Source organism: Lonchura striata, chromosome 13 (assembly GCF_046129695.1).
Source record: "Lonchura striata isolate bLonStr1 chromosome 13, bLonStr1.mat, whole genome shotgun sequence".
NCBI classification, from domain to species: Eukaryota; Metazoa; Chordata; class Aves; order Passeriformes; family Estrildidae; genus Lonchura; species Lonchura striata.
The window spans coordinates 1589559-1607035 of NC_134615.1; the positions used below are offsets into that span (position 1 = coordinate 1589559).

The 17477-nt window shown below is 41.4% G+C and overlaps 1 protein-coding gene across 4 annotated transcripts in view; it reads right to left on the reverse strand.

The window, feature by feature from the left end:
* Nucleotides 1-17477, reverse strand: part of CDH11 (cadherin 11) — an 89122-nt gene that overhangs the window by 46206 nt on the left and 25439 nt on the right. For 2 of the 4 annotated variants that reach the window (XM_021534737.3, XM_021534738.3), the window contains exon 2: nucleotides 3457-3562. The exons of the other annotated variants lie outside the window; for them this stretch is intronic. The gene's annotated coding sequence lies outside the window, so the exon portion shown is untranslated. The remainder of the gene's footprint in view (nucleotides 1-3456; nucleotides 3563-17477) is intronic. 4 annotated transcript variants of the gene reach the window in all.

Here is a 17477-nt window from a genome sequence, read left to right on the forward strand (position 1 = left end):
AACTTTTTGCCACAAAAAGCTGAATTTCAGCTCGGGTACAAGTTCATTGTTTTCAAAAACAAATCACTCATTTCATCACTCTTCTACATTGAAGATTCTTTCAAGGCAACATGGAAATAATTTTCTATTAAAAAGCAGATAGGAAAACCTTAAATGTCCATGTTAGTAAGTATTGAGATCACAAGAGACAGGACAGTGTCAATTTATTTCCCCACTTGATGTCTTTGAAGCATTTGTAATTTCTAACAAAATAATCATCCTTCTTTGGTATCTGTTTGACCAGAGTATGTCTTATAATTATCCTAACAATGTTTCCAAAGTTCTTTCAGCTCAAGCAAGGTCTTGAAGAGAATCAAAAAGGCAGAAGTAATAAATTCAGACTCCATCTCCTTGCACAGACTATATGAAATGACACTTACTCTTCTTAACAGTTCTCTCTCAGGCATTTCCTTAAGAGCCACCTGGAGATTCCCTGTACTTTGGAGTGTCATCCTACTAAAATCAAAGCTTTTGCCCTCACATGTGAGTCAATTTCATTTAGAATACTAATATCCATCCTAAAATACATGTAATGAACTAATCCTGCAGGTACATTGAATGTCTGTTCTGTGGGCTCACACTGAGAATTCAAAATTCAGGTTTTAAAAACCTACACAAGTGGATATTTGTAGAGAAGCAAAGTGAAGATGTGAGGCAGGATAAATCAGGCAGCTGGAGGGGGAACACTCTGCTCTGATTTATAGGCCAGGTTCAACATGCAGGACAGGGATTCCAAGTGCAAATTAATTTTCTTTCCACATGCCATTTGTACAAAAACAAAACTATAGAGGAATTTCATTCCAATAGCTGCTCTGTGCATCAAGAACACCCTGGTTTTCCCATTCTGGTCTTTCTACATAAGAATGAAATATTACACTTGAAAGAGGCAAAGTATGCATTATACAGTAATAATTTATATATTCAGGAAGTGAACTTCAGTTTCTCATCCTATCTGATGAACTCATCACAGCCTGCCAGGATCTGAGGGGGCTGCAGGGAGTGTGGAGGGGGGCTCTGCACCAGGAGCTGCAGTGCCAGGGGCAAGGGCAAGGGCTTCACTCTGACAGAGGGGAAATTCAGTCAGGTGTTGGGCAGGAATTGTTCCCTGGCAGGGTGGGCAGCCCTGGCCCAGGTGCCCAGAGCAGCTGTGGCTGCCCCTGGATCCCTGGCAGTGCCCAAGGCCAGGCTGGACACTGGGGCTGGAACAGCCTGGGACAGTGGAAGGGGTCCCTGCCATGGCAGGGATGGCACTGGAAGGGCTTTAAGATGCCTTCCAACCCATTCTGGGAGTCCCTGATTTTGTGATTCTATTAGAGTATTCTTTTTTGGGGTCCTGAGGACCCTTTATTCACGTAGGATGCTTTACAGAATAATATAATCATAGGGAAGTGTATCTGTTATGCTTACCCTCAGTCTCTCTTGAAATTCAGTATAGAAAATCCAAGCAGCACAGGAGGAAAATGTCCAGTCAGGATATTTCCAGTTCCCGTATCTCCCTGGTCACCTTCTGTAGTGACTGAGCCAAGGCTGTGTCACAGCCCACAGCAGCTCATCAGGGCCTTGCTGTCTGCCCCACTGCTCTTTGTTCCATGAACAATAGTTAAACATGAATATTTTACCTCCTCAACTCTTGTCATTATCCAGATACTGTAACAGGAAATTTGCATTCCTGAATAAGCACAGCTGGAAGTAATTTAAGAAAGATCCTTCAAAAGAAGGGAAGAGAATTTAGGAAGCATATGGAGTCAAAGGTTTACATGATAATCAACAAAAGCAGCTCTTGTTCCTCCTCTTTTGCAGGGAGACACTTCACACTCCAAGCAGAGGGAACATCCCACAGTCTCTCTGCAGGAAGCTTTCTTTCACAAATTATTTGCTTTAACTCTGAAATGCAAAGAAGTCTATGAAAAAGACTGCACTTTGTCAGATAAAACTGCAGTAGGGACCCAGTTAAAATTATCTCACACACAAGTGAGAGTGATGAGCTGTTTTCCCTTAAGCTTATTCCTCACAGTCGTTTAATTTCTAAAAATTTAGTCCATTTAGAAGTAGCTCTGAAGTCAAGAACAAATGGAGTAGAAAGGGGCCTGAACTAAACCATGACCTGAGATATTAGAAAATGCCAAAAGAGGCAAAACAGTGGTAAGAAAATTCATGTAACTGTGCATGGAACAGAGACATGCAGAAGTAATTTCAGATATTTTTCTCTATGTCTTCTTGATACTCAGGAATGAATTTGAAACCTAGTGAGGAAGTCTTCAAACCAAACCCTCTTCAGAATCATTCTGTTGAGAAACTGGATCTGAACAAGAGCTGAGCACTGTCTGCAAAATATGGCTTTTGTGTTCAGACAGGACCAGAATCTGCCTCTGCCGTTGCTCAGGAGTTAATTCAACTCAGAGCTGCAGGTGTCACGCAGCCTGGCTGCTGCAGTCCCCTCTCCTGAGGACTGCACACACACATCCCATAGAGCTGCTCACAAGGATGTTGAAGTGTTGGTCTATTTGGCTGCCAGAAATAAGATAATTGTCATTTAAGGACATTTTCACAGAAATGAAGCATCTGTCAAGCAGCACCTGAGTGAATTGAATGTAGAAACTGTGAATGAGTCAGCAAGACAAACAGCTTTAAAATCCTGGCATGGTAGTTTTTATCCCACAAAATTCAGGTGGGCTTGTGCCTTTGATTCTGTAAAAATGATAGTGTTTAGATATTTATTATCTATTACACCTAATATGTTTCTGTGTTAAACTTAGAACCAAACAATGAACATACAGTAAGTGAGGAATTCTCACCTCTGTGGAATCACAGCAAAAGCACAACTGAAAGTCACAGGGGATTTGAAAAATTAAAGACATCAGAGCAGCAGATCCAAATATTTTTATGTCTAGAGTTTCCCATACTCTGTCCTTTCACACTTACCACCTTCTCTGAAGCCTAAGGGTCACCATGAAGTTCTCTTCCCAACCCAAGTCTGAGCAGTTATACTGAGCTCAATATATCAGAGAAAGAGTCCAAATGTGGAGTTAATTACTCACTAAAACAAGGAAAGTATGAACCTGTTTGAATGATCACTTCCAGCTGTAAACCTAAATATCAGAAATATTCTTACATTCATGCTCTTCAGTGCTCCACTGCTGTGAATTTTCAAGTGATACTTTGATGTTTAAAACAAGAAATTCAACAAAAAGGATTCAAAACATGTCCCTTATCAAACTGTGCTGTTCAGAGGTAGAAGGATGGCCCGTGTCCTACAGCTGACAGCTATCAGGAATTCTGGTTAAACTCTCTGAGGGATCAGTGCCTGCAGAAATGTTCCCTATATTGCACAAACATTGTAGACACTACAGAAGCAATGTTCCAGCCATGGATCCCTGACATCCCTCAGGAGATCACAGGGTTGGATGCAGGACTTACCTTCACCCACTGGAAACCTGCTGCCAGTTGATGTAGCATATTCCACACATCTGAAATGCCACTTCAGGAGCCCTCTGCTGCCACTCAGCTACTACTTCAGCTCTGGCTGCAAAGAGGGAAAAAGGACACCTGAAATCCAACCCATCGGTGGGACCAGAAAAAATGAAACTGAAGCCTGGCCTATAAACTACCATAGCAGCCTAAAGACAAGAAATGAAATACTACTTATAATTAATAAATAGCCTTTACCTAGAATCACAGAAGGCCAGGTTTGGAAAGGACCTTAAAGATAAGCCAGTGCCACCCCTGCCATGGGTAGGGACACCTCCTACCATCCGAGTCCCGTCCAACCTGGAATATTTAAGACTCACTTTTGCTACAATGTTCCCGTAACTAAAATGCTTGAGGCCATATCAAAATTCTTTCACATCTCTTTTGTGTTATCTATGAAAAAATCTGTTCTGGCAACATTATCCAAGACAAGAGACACTGTAGTGAAAAAAGGATCATCTGCAGATGCCATTAACCAGCAAGATGTGCTTTGAACATTTCAAAGTGCTCTAAAGGCATATTAGAAAATCAGTGGGTTTATGATGGAAAAGGGAAAAGATTATTTTAGGAGGTGGAACTGCCACTACAGTAGTGGAAAAATATGTAAGAGAAAACATTTCAAGCAAAAAAGAAAAAAAAAACAAAAACAAAAACAAAAACAAAAAAAAAAAAACAAACAAAACCAAACCAAAACAAAAACAACCAACCAAAAAAACCCACCAACCAACCAACCAAAAAAAAAAAAAACCAAACCCCAAAAAAACCCCAAACAAGTAAGAGGTGCCTCTGCCTCTAAGAAGTTCATCTACAGCTGTTTTAGTGGTTACAATTCTTTCACAAATGGAACCGGAAGTTGAATCAATCTGGACAAAGGGAGCAGAAATAAAAAGAAACCTGCTGAATCATTTCTCACGGCAAGTCTTGAATTTAAATTGGTAAATTAGGGATGGTCACAATTTCCCAGAGCAGTCATCCTCACGCCTCATCATTTCATACCTCATCATCCCAGGTGTTTCTGATAATGTCTCCACACAAGTAAAATATAGATAAAATATAATTAATGTGACTGATGCAAAGGAAATAGTCAGTGTGATCTGTTGTTACCTACTGGTGCAAGCACTGCATTCCTGAGGTTCATTTGACACCTTGATAGACACTTAAACAGCCCTAACTGAATTCTAACTAGGAATAAGATCCATTCCAGCCAAGGAAACCAGGCTAGATTCCCTAGTACCTCCAAATTTATTAACTGAAAATTTCTAGAACTAATTATTTAATAAAAAAATAGCCTCTGTAATTTGGGCTGATAGATCCAAGTCAGTAATTTTCTGTAGTGTTTAACTGTTGAAGATACCTCATCTATATCAATCCTTCATTTTATACCCCTGTTAAGCCAACTGAGTTTCAATTGCAAAAAACCCAGTTCAGCAGCACAGGTTGAAAGGTTGAATTCCAGAGTTCCCAGCACAAGCGTTGAAAAAGAAACAGGCATTGACTGGCTATATTGTATTCAGTATTGCACAAACATATTTCACTCTTGCTCCATCAAAGGAAGAAATAAATTCATGTGGCTTCTGTGGCTCCTCAAGACAGCAAATACATTGAGTCCTTTTTAAAAATTTGGGATACACGTGCCATATAAGCACATTCCTAGACAGTGAATTTTGCTAAGGTTAAGCTCTGTGGAGTGATGATTTGTGTGATGACTGAGCCACTAATATAAAAGCACTTCGTTGGTAAAAGTACTCCACACATTTATGCTATGAAGTACCTATGGCACTTTGAAATATATTCATTTTGCAAATATTTTTTTTATAAAGGACCCTTTTGAACTATTTTACAATTCATATGAATGGCTGAAACTGAATAAATTCCCCAATTTTGAGAATTTGTTCAATATCTTTACAGAAAACATCTTTATGAATGACTTTGCACTTCAGGATCCCTTTATGCCTGAGACATTTGAATTTTCTTGGATAAGGACTTCTCAAAATAGCCTCTTAAATATCCCTACCATCCAATTTTTTAAGCTCTTCTTTTGTTTTTAAAAGCCTCAGAGATTTGGTAACAGACACTGCCAGTCCCCACCTGACCTGCAGCTCCATTAACTTCTCCCTGTGCATCAACCTGGCCACCAGCAAAGGGACCCATCATGGGACACAGAGTGGGCTGGGCTGGAAGTGTCTTGAAGAATAATAGATAATAAATAACAAATAATCATTTCACTGCCAATTACAGCCTCTATTCTGCAGTCACACTGCATTGCAATAAATATCAGGGGTTACAAACTGATACTTTTTGTAGCATTAACCATTGCTAGAAGTAAATATCAAGCAAGGAGAAACTTCCAGATGTCAATTTTCATTAAAAACATGGTTTAAAACTATTTCCATCTTTGTGACTGTGGACAGAACAGTTTAGCTGAGTAATTTATATTTAGGCGTCAGATACTATTTATTTCTTATTACCATTTCATTTATCAGATGCCTATTACTTACTGTATAACATTTTTATCTCTTCCTATTTTCTCTGCAGCTAAATACGCCTTCAGGAGTTCTAATAACTTTATAACGCTTACAAAAGGGTGAAAAGCCAAGCCTCCCCCAACTGCTGTATTTAAAGAAGGCTGCTTCAAAGTCCAATTACAATTACAAGAAAATTTAAAAAAAAAATTAAATCCATTAAACAGTTCCAAGGCTTCAAACAGTGGCTCTTTAAACCACACGGCCTAACAAGACTTTTTGGGGCAAAAGAAGCTGTGGCTTCAGGGCTGGTTGATGCAAAGTGACAAGTGGAGCAGTTTGGGAATGGGCTGGGAGAGGGGCAGGAGCCGCGGCCCATTGTCACTATGGAAATTATTGCACAATGCCTGATGTGAGAAGGGCCCAGGCAGCAGCTGAATCCGGCATTGTCCTCGCACGATAAAAAGATTTGGGAGTCTGAAAAGCAGAGGAACGGAATCTCACAGTTCTTAGAGTCCCCTCTGAAAGGGCCATTGTAACATCATCATAAATCCTGGGCTCCCCAGGCACTTGACAACTAAAGCAGTGGACAATAGAATTCTTGTGCTGGACAAAACACTCCTTGTCTGCCAAAGGGTTTATCTGCTTCATTTACAAATGTCTTTCATTGTACCCAAATAATTCCCTATTAGAAAAACGATTAGGAACAGCACTAAATAAATATTCACAGTTTTGTGGGCCATTTGGCAAAGTGAATAAACCAATACAATAGAGGTGCACGCAAAATATGAGATTTATGCTGAGGAAAACCAAAACAACCCCAAACCTCTGTTTATTTTCATTTTCCCTTTTCCTGATACACTGCAAACACATTTGTCCCTCTAAAAAACACCCAGGTACATTACTCTTATCAAAAGAGATTAAAAATATTAGAAATCCACAAAGATCTGAAATTGGGGGAAAATATATATCCACTGTGCCCCTAAAATTAAATATTTCCAGAAGTGCAGTTCCAGAAATAAACTTGGGAGCACATCTGAGAGTTTAATGAAACAGACAAATTGATCACAATCATAAAAGCATTTAAACTGTGGATTTCTAACTACATATGTTTAGGTCCCAATTACTGAGAAATCCAAAAGCATCAGGGATTGATGGTTTTGGATCAGGAAATGAAATGGTGCCAGATTTTTGCAACTCTTTACAAGCCCAGTGAAAATTCTGGTAAATATCACAGAAATTACTGAAAGAGACTAAAATATTCCATATATATGACACTTCAAAAAGCATTTCTAATACAGTCAGAACTCCATTGCCTCAGGTTTTCACATAAATGGTTATTTTATTACAATTTACTGGAGAAGTTCCTATGGAAACACAACTGACACCACACACAATGATTAAAGAAAAGCCCTAATAATCTAAATTATTGCTCAAGCAAAGAGTGCTGATCATATTCAAAGTTTCAGAGACATCTGCATGGCTGAATTAAAACCTGGAGAAGTCAAAACTGCTTGACTGAATTATTGACCATAAACTACTTGAAATCCAATACAGGAACAAGGTTTTACATAGCCCAGGCCAATGGACTGAGTGGCTGAAGGGCTTTTTTCCCCCCTGTGATTAATTATTATAAGACCACAAAGAATGCAGGTGTTCATAACATATGAAACAGATTACTCATACTAAATAATCAGAATTAAATATTCAATAAGCAACAACAATTGTTAAAAAAAAAAAAAAAAAAAAAGATGCAGGTTTGAGCTCACAATCACACAGATTTAGGAATATGTAAGCTTTCCATGGCATGGTTCTATCATGAATTTGCAGTCTGGCCCTGCCACATGTCACTTGACCTTGGAGCCATTGCTGAAAGTGAGCAAAGGCACACTATAAAACATCTCAGCTCTGAAAAATGCACTAATCCCTATAAAACTCAGAGGAAAGAGGCTGGAACTCAGAGCTCCCACATGCCAGCTGAGGATCTCTGCTGTTTGGGTGCAGAACTTCCCGATTTCTTCTCTCACGTCTCTCCTCACTGAATAATTATCTGTTCTAAAGATAAGTTCTGTCTTAAAATAAAGTTTAAACTTGACTTCCCCAATGCTGTTTTTTTTTGTGTTTGCTGTTCTGTGCTATGCACTGCCCAAATTCTCCTTTCCCCTTAAGCTGGATCATCTGTATAAATATAATTTGCATGAAATTATTATGATAATTTATGCAATTTGCATTTTGAAGGAACACAGCTTCAACAAAATCTGCTTCCTGTCAGCTGTCTGAGTTTTATTCTAGGCCCTACTACACCCCACAGCACCACACCATATTTTTATGTAGAGTCATCTCTGTTTAGGTATTAAAAAAAAATGGATCTGGAGAACTTGGATCCGGGGGCCATGACCAGGGTGAGCATCCTTGCCTGTGTAACAATTGCTCCTGTGCTAGCCATTATTTTAGCAACTAAATAAGGTCATGCTTGGAATCACCTTGCAGGAGAAACTCTTTTTCCCTCTGATTGCAGGCAGCTGAGCCAAGCAATGGGAATCCCACAGTCAGCAAACACCAGAGCAGGCCAGGATAATTCTGGTGGGAAGGGGCTCTGGAGATACCTGGTCCAACTGCACCACTGAAAGCAGCTCCAAAATCAAAGTTCATATAGGTTGTTAAGGCTGTCACTTAATGTCAACAGCTGACACCAGCAGCACGAACAAGGTCTCTGTGTGGACAAGGAAACGTAAAGGTTCCCCATCTTGTGCTGAACGATGGTCAGGTGCAAAGGTACGGAACAAAGCAAAGGGCAAGAAGTGCAGCAGAAGGGACAGAAGAGTAATTTGGATAATCTGCCTTCCCCCGCACACCTAGAGACAGGTCTGTTGGCAGGGCGGGGTAAAGAACTCTGATTTCAGAGCTGGGGCTGGTTTCCCTGCCCTGTGTTCACTCCTGAGCAGCAGGGCAGGAGCACAGACTGTCCCTGCAGCACCTGAGGTCACTTCTGCTGCCTTCTGCTTCCGAGGCAGGGCAGTGTCAATGCCTATGTCCATACAAGGGCTCAGTCCTGGAGGAACTGTTCTCAACCCAAGAAGCCTGACATAAAATGAAGATCAGAACCAGAATTTGACTCAAAAAGTTGCACAGTCCTGTATCTTTGTCCAGAAGGAAAGCACCTCCCACTTGAGGAGGATGACTTGTGCAGGCCACAGGGAAAAAGGACAAAATGCAAGAGCTGCAGAGGTTTCACACAAACAAGGTTCTGTTCTAAGCAGGTTAATAGCCTGTTTCACTTTCTTACAAACTATTCTGACTTTTTACTCTGCCCAAATTTCCTCTGGTGGTCCCACCCCTTGTCCACTCACACTGCTGTGGCACAGGCACAGAGCCAGGAGAGCAGAGCAGCTCTGCCAAACCCACCACCCCACCACCCAGCTGGGAGAGCACAAACCAGGCAAAGGAAGCTCGGGAGCACAGTAGCTGTGTGCTCTCATGAGAGACAAAACCACATCTCAGTGCTTTGCAGAATGTTAACAGTATGCAGACTAAAGCCCAAATCTCACCCCTCTGAGGCCAAATTACCCACCAGGACAGATAAGGTTCATATGGCTCACAAGGAACAAATTAACCTCCCTCCAAAAGCCTTCTGCAAATCAAATGAGTGCCCAGTCCTGTGCTCACCCATACAATATGACCTTACCAACTTTTTCTTGCTTTTGGGTCACAGGGGCCTGGAGGCAAACGATGGGCCCTGGAGGGTAAAGTCTGTATTAATTATCCTCATGCTGCTGCAGTTCTGTCCTACCCAAGTATCAGGAATACAAGTGGATTGGCAGACCTGCAGGCAGGTGTGTTCTGTCATTTTAAATATCACAAATCAAGCCCTCTGTTTCAATGTTTCCAACTTCCTTGAGCTTTCTCTAAAATCTAAATTTGGAAGCATTTGGGATCTACAGCAAGCAGCTACAGACTTTTTGTGCATACACACTTATATAGATGTCTATGCATGTAAATAAATATGAATTAAAAATTATACAAGTTTTTCATGCTTAAATAAATATTACTGTGTACCACACTCTATATAATTCAAACTACCTACATGTGGGAAAAGCACTTCATTTGTACCCTAAAAACTTGACTTTTTATTTTTGTTGTCTAACAAATTATCTCAAGCTTTTGTTCTTGAGCTGCTACCAGTAAAAGGCTCCTATATATTCTCTCTTGGAAAAACAAATTCTACATGCAGAGCATGCCAAAACAGTTCCTGCCAGTGCAGCAGGCACACAGAGCTGCTCTGAAACCTTCTGAGTCACACTGGAGCTCAGCTTCCACTGGCAGCAGATGTCAGACACCAAGGATTGGGATCTTGTCAGCACTGAAAGATTTTTATGGCAAAATTGCTCTAGAGATTTGGGCTTTTTTCTGGTTTGTGTCCTCCCCTTGCCTTTTTCCTATTCTTTGATGCTTTTCTTCCACTGAACATGAAAGACCAGATCCTTCCTCTAGAGCAAATCCATAGCAGAGGCTGTCTTCACTAGCATTTGGTGCTCTATTTATATTATCTTTCAGGAGGCTGTTCTCTATTTCTTTCCTCTGGCTTTCTTCTGCTCTCTTTTATCAATCTCTTCAAGTGACCTGAAAAGAAAACCTAAAAATTGAGAGCCACTGAAGTATATGCTGAATGTCCCCATTAGTCAAGCTGTAGGGGACACTCAGCACAGAAAATAAATTCAACTAACCTTTGGAAAAATCTTTATATAAATGTTCTACAAAATCATCCTGCTGGTTCCAGATCCACTGGAGACACCCAAGGAAGAATAATTCGGAGACATCAGAGATACCATAAAGGAGAATATCTCAGAGTCTGTCCAAGAGACTCAAGAGAGACAGAATTCTTTGGTCTCAGGGACATTTTTCCCTACCTTCTTCCTTTTATTAATAAATAAAGAAAAGAGGAGTTGTTCAAAGCCACCCCAGAGATCTGATGTTTCGGAATTTCTGTGAGCCTCATTCAACTCACTGAATATCTCTGTCAGCCCAGGAAGATTCATTATTCATTCTGGGGGCCCTATTGCAAACCCTGCAATGACTCTTCAAACATTTGTAAGGCTTTTAAAAAAGTTTCATTCAGTCTGATTTCTGGATCAAATATATCCCTTTGCTTATTCCTATTCCATTCTCCTCCCAGACTCCCAGAGGTCACAGCTTGTCTAGATCTAGGGAGGGTGGCAGGAAGGGAAAATGGATTGTAAATTCATTTTAGGTCACGCAGAAGCCATTCTGTCTCTGTCCCTCCTCACTGTCTTTTCCTCATTTCCTTTTGTGTTTCCTCAAAGGACATTACACACTTGGCTTCTCAATCAAGGAAAAGGCAATGTCAAGCACATTAATTTGTCCATAAAGCAGTCTTTAAATGTTGACAAAAGAAAGCCTAAAGAAGTGAGACAGACAAGATAAACATTACTGATTCAAAAAGGAAAACAACCCCAAATCCTCTTTAACTGGTAATTTCAGTTTTCAGACCTGAACAGTACTGAGCAACTAATACTTTGATACTGTCATAATAGAATATATTTGTGTATATATAATATATACACACACATTTTATATATATTATATATATGTATATAATATATATACATATAGATACATATATGTATATAATTTTAAAGAAATATCTATTAAAACCAGAGTTAAATATCAGTGACTAAGACCTTGGGAGATGAGAAAGGACTAGGAGCATTCCTTGATGCCTGGTGTGCAGTTCCTACTCACAACTAGTAGAGTGTTGCAGAATTTCAGCAATATTTAGAGCAAGGATGACATGATTTTCCACCATCTATCATTTCAGGATATCACTCCAGAAATTACAATACACTAATATTTTTCTATGGAGTTACTTAGTTATTTGCTAACCTGCTTTCCAATCTGTTCTTGGAGCTGTAACTTGAGCACGTATCTGTATTTCAGCTGCAGCAGATAATGAAGTGTTCATAACACCAAAGTTCACTGCCAAAATGTACCAGAATAGTTAACAATATTAATATTTAGCATTTGTCTGCTCTTCATTATGCTGACCAAAGAGCACCAAGGCTTTAATTTTCTGTGGTGTGATTATAACAAGCTAAAAGCAAGTGCATTAGGAGGTTTCTTCCAAGCAATGGTTGTGAAGTAGAAACACACACAACCAAACAATAACAGAGCAAGTGCTCTGCATATTCCAGAGAAAATGTACAATTAGGGAAAAATTCCTTCTGGTATCTGTCAGTGATATTGCCTGGTGGAGATAGTCCTAGGTGCTGTAGGCAGTTCTTTAAACAACAATAAATGAGCTCCAGGATACCCCTGGCAATCATCTGGTAAATTTATATTCAACCAACAAGAGGATATATTTAGGAAAATAAAAGGATCATATAGAAAAAAACCAAACCAAAACAAAACCGAAACAAAAAGAACAGAAAACACTAACAGAGCAACAAACCCTTGCTGGTTGAAAGCTGAGAACCTGTCTCCACTATTTCACCAGATTTCAGAAGCCCACCTACTCCCTGAGTTTCAGTGGCTTTTTTTTGGGACTGAGCAAGGAGTGCCCAGTGTCAACATCCCTAGAGAAAAAGGAAGATTGCATGGAAATAACCTCACTGGGAGCTGGGAAGGGGCTGAGCCCAGGAGGGGCTGAGGGAGCTGGGGGGGCTCAGCCTGGAGCAAAGGAGGCTCAGAGCCCTTGTGGCTCTGCACAGCTCCTGCCAGGAGGGGACAGCCGGGGGTTGGGCTGTGCTCCAGGAACAGGGACAGGAGCAGAGGGAACGGCCCCAGGCTGGGCCAGGGCAGCCTCAGGTGGACTCCAGCAGGAATTTCCCCATGGAAAGGGTGCTCAGGCCTTGGCAGGGCTGCCCAGGGAGGTTTGGGGTGCCCATCCCTGGAGGTGTCCCAGAAGGGCTGGAGGTGGCACTCAGAGCTCTGGGCTGGGGACAGGGTGGGCATCGGGCACAGCTGGGACTCCATGGCCTTAGAGGGCTTTGCCAGACTAAATAATTTTATTATTCCGTTATTCTAATTACTAATAAAAGTCAAAGATAACTTATAATAAAGAGGGGAGTCACTTTACCAGCTCTGCAGAAATGCGACTCTCCCCAAAAGCACAGAAAAGCCTATTTGCCAAGAGCTTGTCTAAAATAGGTAAGTCCAATAATTTTCATGCAGCAGTAACATTTTTCCTTCTCAACTGAATTGGACAGGGGTGGAAGAATGTTCCAGGCCATAACTGAAGCCTTCTGGGTGGCCTTGGGCAGTTTTGCTGGGAGTGCCTACATTGTGCATTGCTGGCAGATGTGAGCTCTTCCTGCCCGAGCTGCAGGCTGAGCTGAAGCTGAATAAATGTGTTTAGCACAGCACAGCGTGCCCAGCCCACGGGGTGCTGGGCGAGCCGAGGCGCAGGGCTGGCGACCCGAGCTGCTCGGCCAGCCCTGGCTCCGGGACAGGCCCCGTGCTGCGGCTGGGCTGAGGCGCCGTCTGCCAGAGCAGCTGTGGCAACGCGGGCTCTGCTCCCCGCCTGCAGGAGCTGCAGACAGCAATTAACGCCTGGGTCTGGAACGGCCAGCAAGGGGAGGCAACTTACTCTCACAATCAATGCTGAGATGCTCTAAACCCAGAATGAGATGGCCATATAATTATTTCTTCAGGGAGCCAACCTTTTTCCATATGTGTGCTGTGGAACTGAGCCAAACTGAGGCTGTCTGCACACTTAATGTTCAATTTGGTGAGCTCTCCACTTGGAGAACATAAACACACGCTCGTGTCTGTGCTATCAGGTTCGAGTTTCTGAGACTTATGAGTGCTTGACAGCTCAACATGGCTAAACAAACCTGTTATTTTGTTTTCAGATAGTGTCAACCTGAGTTATAGGGAAACAAGCCCCCTAAGGAGTTTACCTGAGAGTGTGGACAACTCAGCTTCAACACCTCACTGGTTCTGCAGTCACAGAAATTATAATTACACTGCAGCCCTTTCTAAAAGACAGCATTCTGCATGCTAAATTATAGCTTCACAAAATTCATTTGAGAGGTTTCAAACAGCAATAAGCTTTCCCAATCCCTTTCAAAAAAATAAATCTAATTACTCATTCTGTCAATCTCATGCAAGATCTTCATTGTTTTTACATAATTGTTTCCTTATTACTGTAATGGGAGTGTCCAGAGATAAAGAGAGCATGAGGAAAAAAACCACAGAAAGTCCCTAAATGTTGGCTTTTTCCTTTTTATAGTTTGCATTTTATTCAAAGGCTGGGTCTATGTTCTTATCTTTTAGGGCACAGAAACTGCCCCAGCCACATTGGAGAAAACAAACTTCACCAGTTCCCCACTGGTGGGGACTGTGAAGTCAAGACAGTATAATTTTATGAGCAATTACATAAATTACCTTCCAAAATACTTTGTGAATAAATATCTTGTGGTATTGAGAAACACCCACTGCTATAACTCAAAAGGCCAAGGTTTCAAGGTTTAAAGCACTGCACATCCACAAATCCGGTACAATGGACTCAGACAAAAATGACTGAAAGTCACAACTTGCAGAGCAAGATCTGGTATTTCACTGGAGAAAGAAATCCAGATGAGTACCCAAGGCACAGTCACACACTGCTCTTCCTTCTCTATGTGACAATCCACAATTTTACCCAGCTGGCCTGGGGCAGCCTCTGAGACACAAAAGCCTGCAGAGCTGGACTTACAGACACAGATGTTCCCAAGTGCCTTAGGAAGAGGGAGGAAAATGTACATTATCAGGAAGATGAAGCACAGGCAACTGGAAGTTGAGCTGTGGAGCTGCTTTCTCCCTTTTGGTTGCTTTGTGCCCTGGAGATTTGCAGGACTGGAGTTGCTTCAGTAGAGCACAGGAATATTTCAATTCATTAATAATAATAATTGGAGGACATTACATTTACAGGGAAGAAGAAAAGTGATCCAAGGCATCAAAGATTTTTTTTGAGCACAAATTCTATTAGGAAGTCTAATGCTTTGTACAATTAAAGCATTTTGACTTGGAAAAAACTTGAGCTCCTGTACATTTGAAGATCTTCCCCCATATCAGCAAACTCAAACCCTTTAGTTAAGTAGTAATAAACCCACATCTGCAATGAAAGTTAAATGCAACTATTCAGCACTGTTCAGCAAATGTAATTTATTTTAATTGTCAAAACCAGAACCAGCACTGGGTTAATGCTCTACAGAGAAAACCTTCCCAGCTACCCAAGCTCCTGTGTGTACAGAGCTCCCTGAAGATCCTTTGGGACATCCCCAGCCTGGAGCCACCACATCTCACCCTCCCTGGATTTCCCCATCTGCCTCTTTTAGGAACAACCTGTGGGCTCTCCCATGGCACAGCAGGGGCTGAAAAGGACCCCAGGCATCCCAAACTCAGCTCTGAGCAGAACAGAGCAACTCACCACACAGAGAGACAAGTTTAGCTGTCTTGAGGAATTAAAAAAAAAAGGATCCTTAAAAATGAAGCCAGCAGTGTTGGAAGAGCCAGCAGGCTCCCATGTCAGCCATATGCCTTCATATGTCTGTTCTGGGGGAGTGTTACAGCTCCTGCTGTTCCATTCTTCACTTTTTAAAGGAAATGTTACAAGGCCACAAGGACTCACAAACATTTGTTGACATTTCTTCTGGGTCAGCCTTAGGAGGCCTGCAAGAATTTAAACATATGGCAGTATTTAGCTGCGTGAGGGAATGGGTTGTTTTGGAGAAAAGCAATATTTAGTTGCAAAACAGTTTAATCTACCATAAAGGTTTTAAATTTTTTGGCCCAAATCCAAACCTTTTCTCATTATAGTTTTCACATTATATTTTTAAAGCAACAGCAGCTTACCCACTGAGTTGGTATTGAAAAATACTGAGAGACTTCACACTGTTTTCTACTGTCTTCCACACAAATAATATCTTGATCTGGCAATACAGGTCAAACAGATTTGATATGTGTTTAGATTTAAAGAGGGGAAGAAAAAAAAGAGATAATTTGAGCACTGAAATGAAGGTTTTTGACCACACTTAAAGGACATGAAACCTTTGCATTTTGAACCATATGATGAAATTAACTGGGTTTTCAGCATGTTTCATTGGCAGTACTTATGAATTTGCAAGGCAGAAAAATGGGATTTGCAAGGCTTTGTCTTGTTTTTCATCTCCCATTGCTGTCAGTCAGCTGCTAGCGAAGACACAGCGGCTTCCTGGCTGACACTCCTTAAGTCTTGCTGGTAAAAGAAATAAGTTTCACGTCAGCAGCTGAGCTGAGGTTTGTCTTAAATAATGTAAAAAAGGCAGCACAATATTAAACTTCCTCAAATCTGCACTGGGAACACACCTGACCCAGCTGCAGGGCAGGGAAGGACCAAGGCAAGGTGCAGTCTTCCTTCGCTGCTGGTTTCCTGCAACATGAAGCTCAGGGAGGGCAGGTTTAGAGCAGATATGAGAGAGAAATTCTCCCCTTCCTCCTTGGCAGGGTGGGCAGCCCTGGCACAGGTGCCCAGAGCAGCTGTGGCTGCCCCTGGATCCCTGGCAGTGCCCAAGGCCAGGCTGGACACTGGGGCTGGAGCAGCCTGGGACAGTGAAAGGTGTCCATGCCCATGGCAGGGGTGGCACTGGATGGGCTTTATGATCCCATTCAGGGATTCTGTGGTTGCAGCTCACAGCCAGTGTCCCTACCACTCTTTTCCCTTCCACAATCTTGTCTGTTAATTATATATCACAATATTTAAAATGAGCACTTTGAGCAGCTGAAATGGAATACCTTGCATGGGAAACAAGCATGCAAGAACCACTCTCTGTTTATTTTTTCCCCCAAGACATAGAGGAGATGTGGTTTTTAAAATGGAGAATGGATTCAGAAATTATGCTCTCATAAAATGTTCTGTTAATTAACATCTACTCTAACACATGAACTAACATGAACCAGGAGGAGACAAACACCTCTGGTTTTGAACAACATTTTGGAGCCTCAGAAGGAACCCAAGACTACTTTGCTGGAAACATTTATAAGATATTCATATAAGGATGACTGAGATGGATACAGAAATTTTATAGGAATTATGAGAGAACAGCAAAAATATCTAATTTTAACAAGTAAATTGCACAAATTAGTAAAACCTCTGGATAAGGAAGTTCAAAAGAGAGAGGCAGCACTTTGTTCATCAGCTGGCAGCAGGCAGGGTCTGGATGCATCACCTGTGCTGTCAGTCTGATGAGGTGAAGTTCCTTATAGGTCTTATTTTAACTCAATTTTAGGCTGGAAAATAATCAAACATTCTGAAATTTAAAATGAGTAAGAGGACAAACATCTGTCATTACAGATTTGTGTGGACACAAAAATGATGTGCATAAAACTTCAAGGGCAAGTTACTTTTATCCAACTTTCATAGTCTCAACTAAACTGTCATCCAAATTTGGTTAGAGAGGTCACTGTCAAAAATCCGGAGATTGTGCACCCCTTAAGAAACAGAGCACATCCCATCTTCTAAAGCTGTGCAAA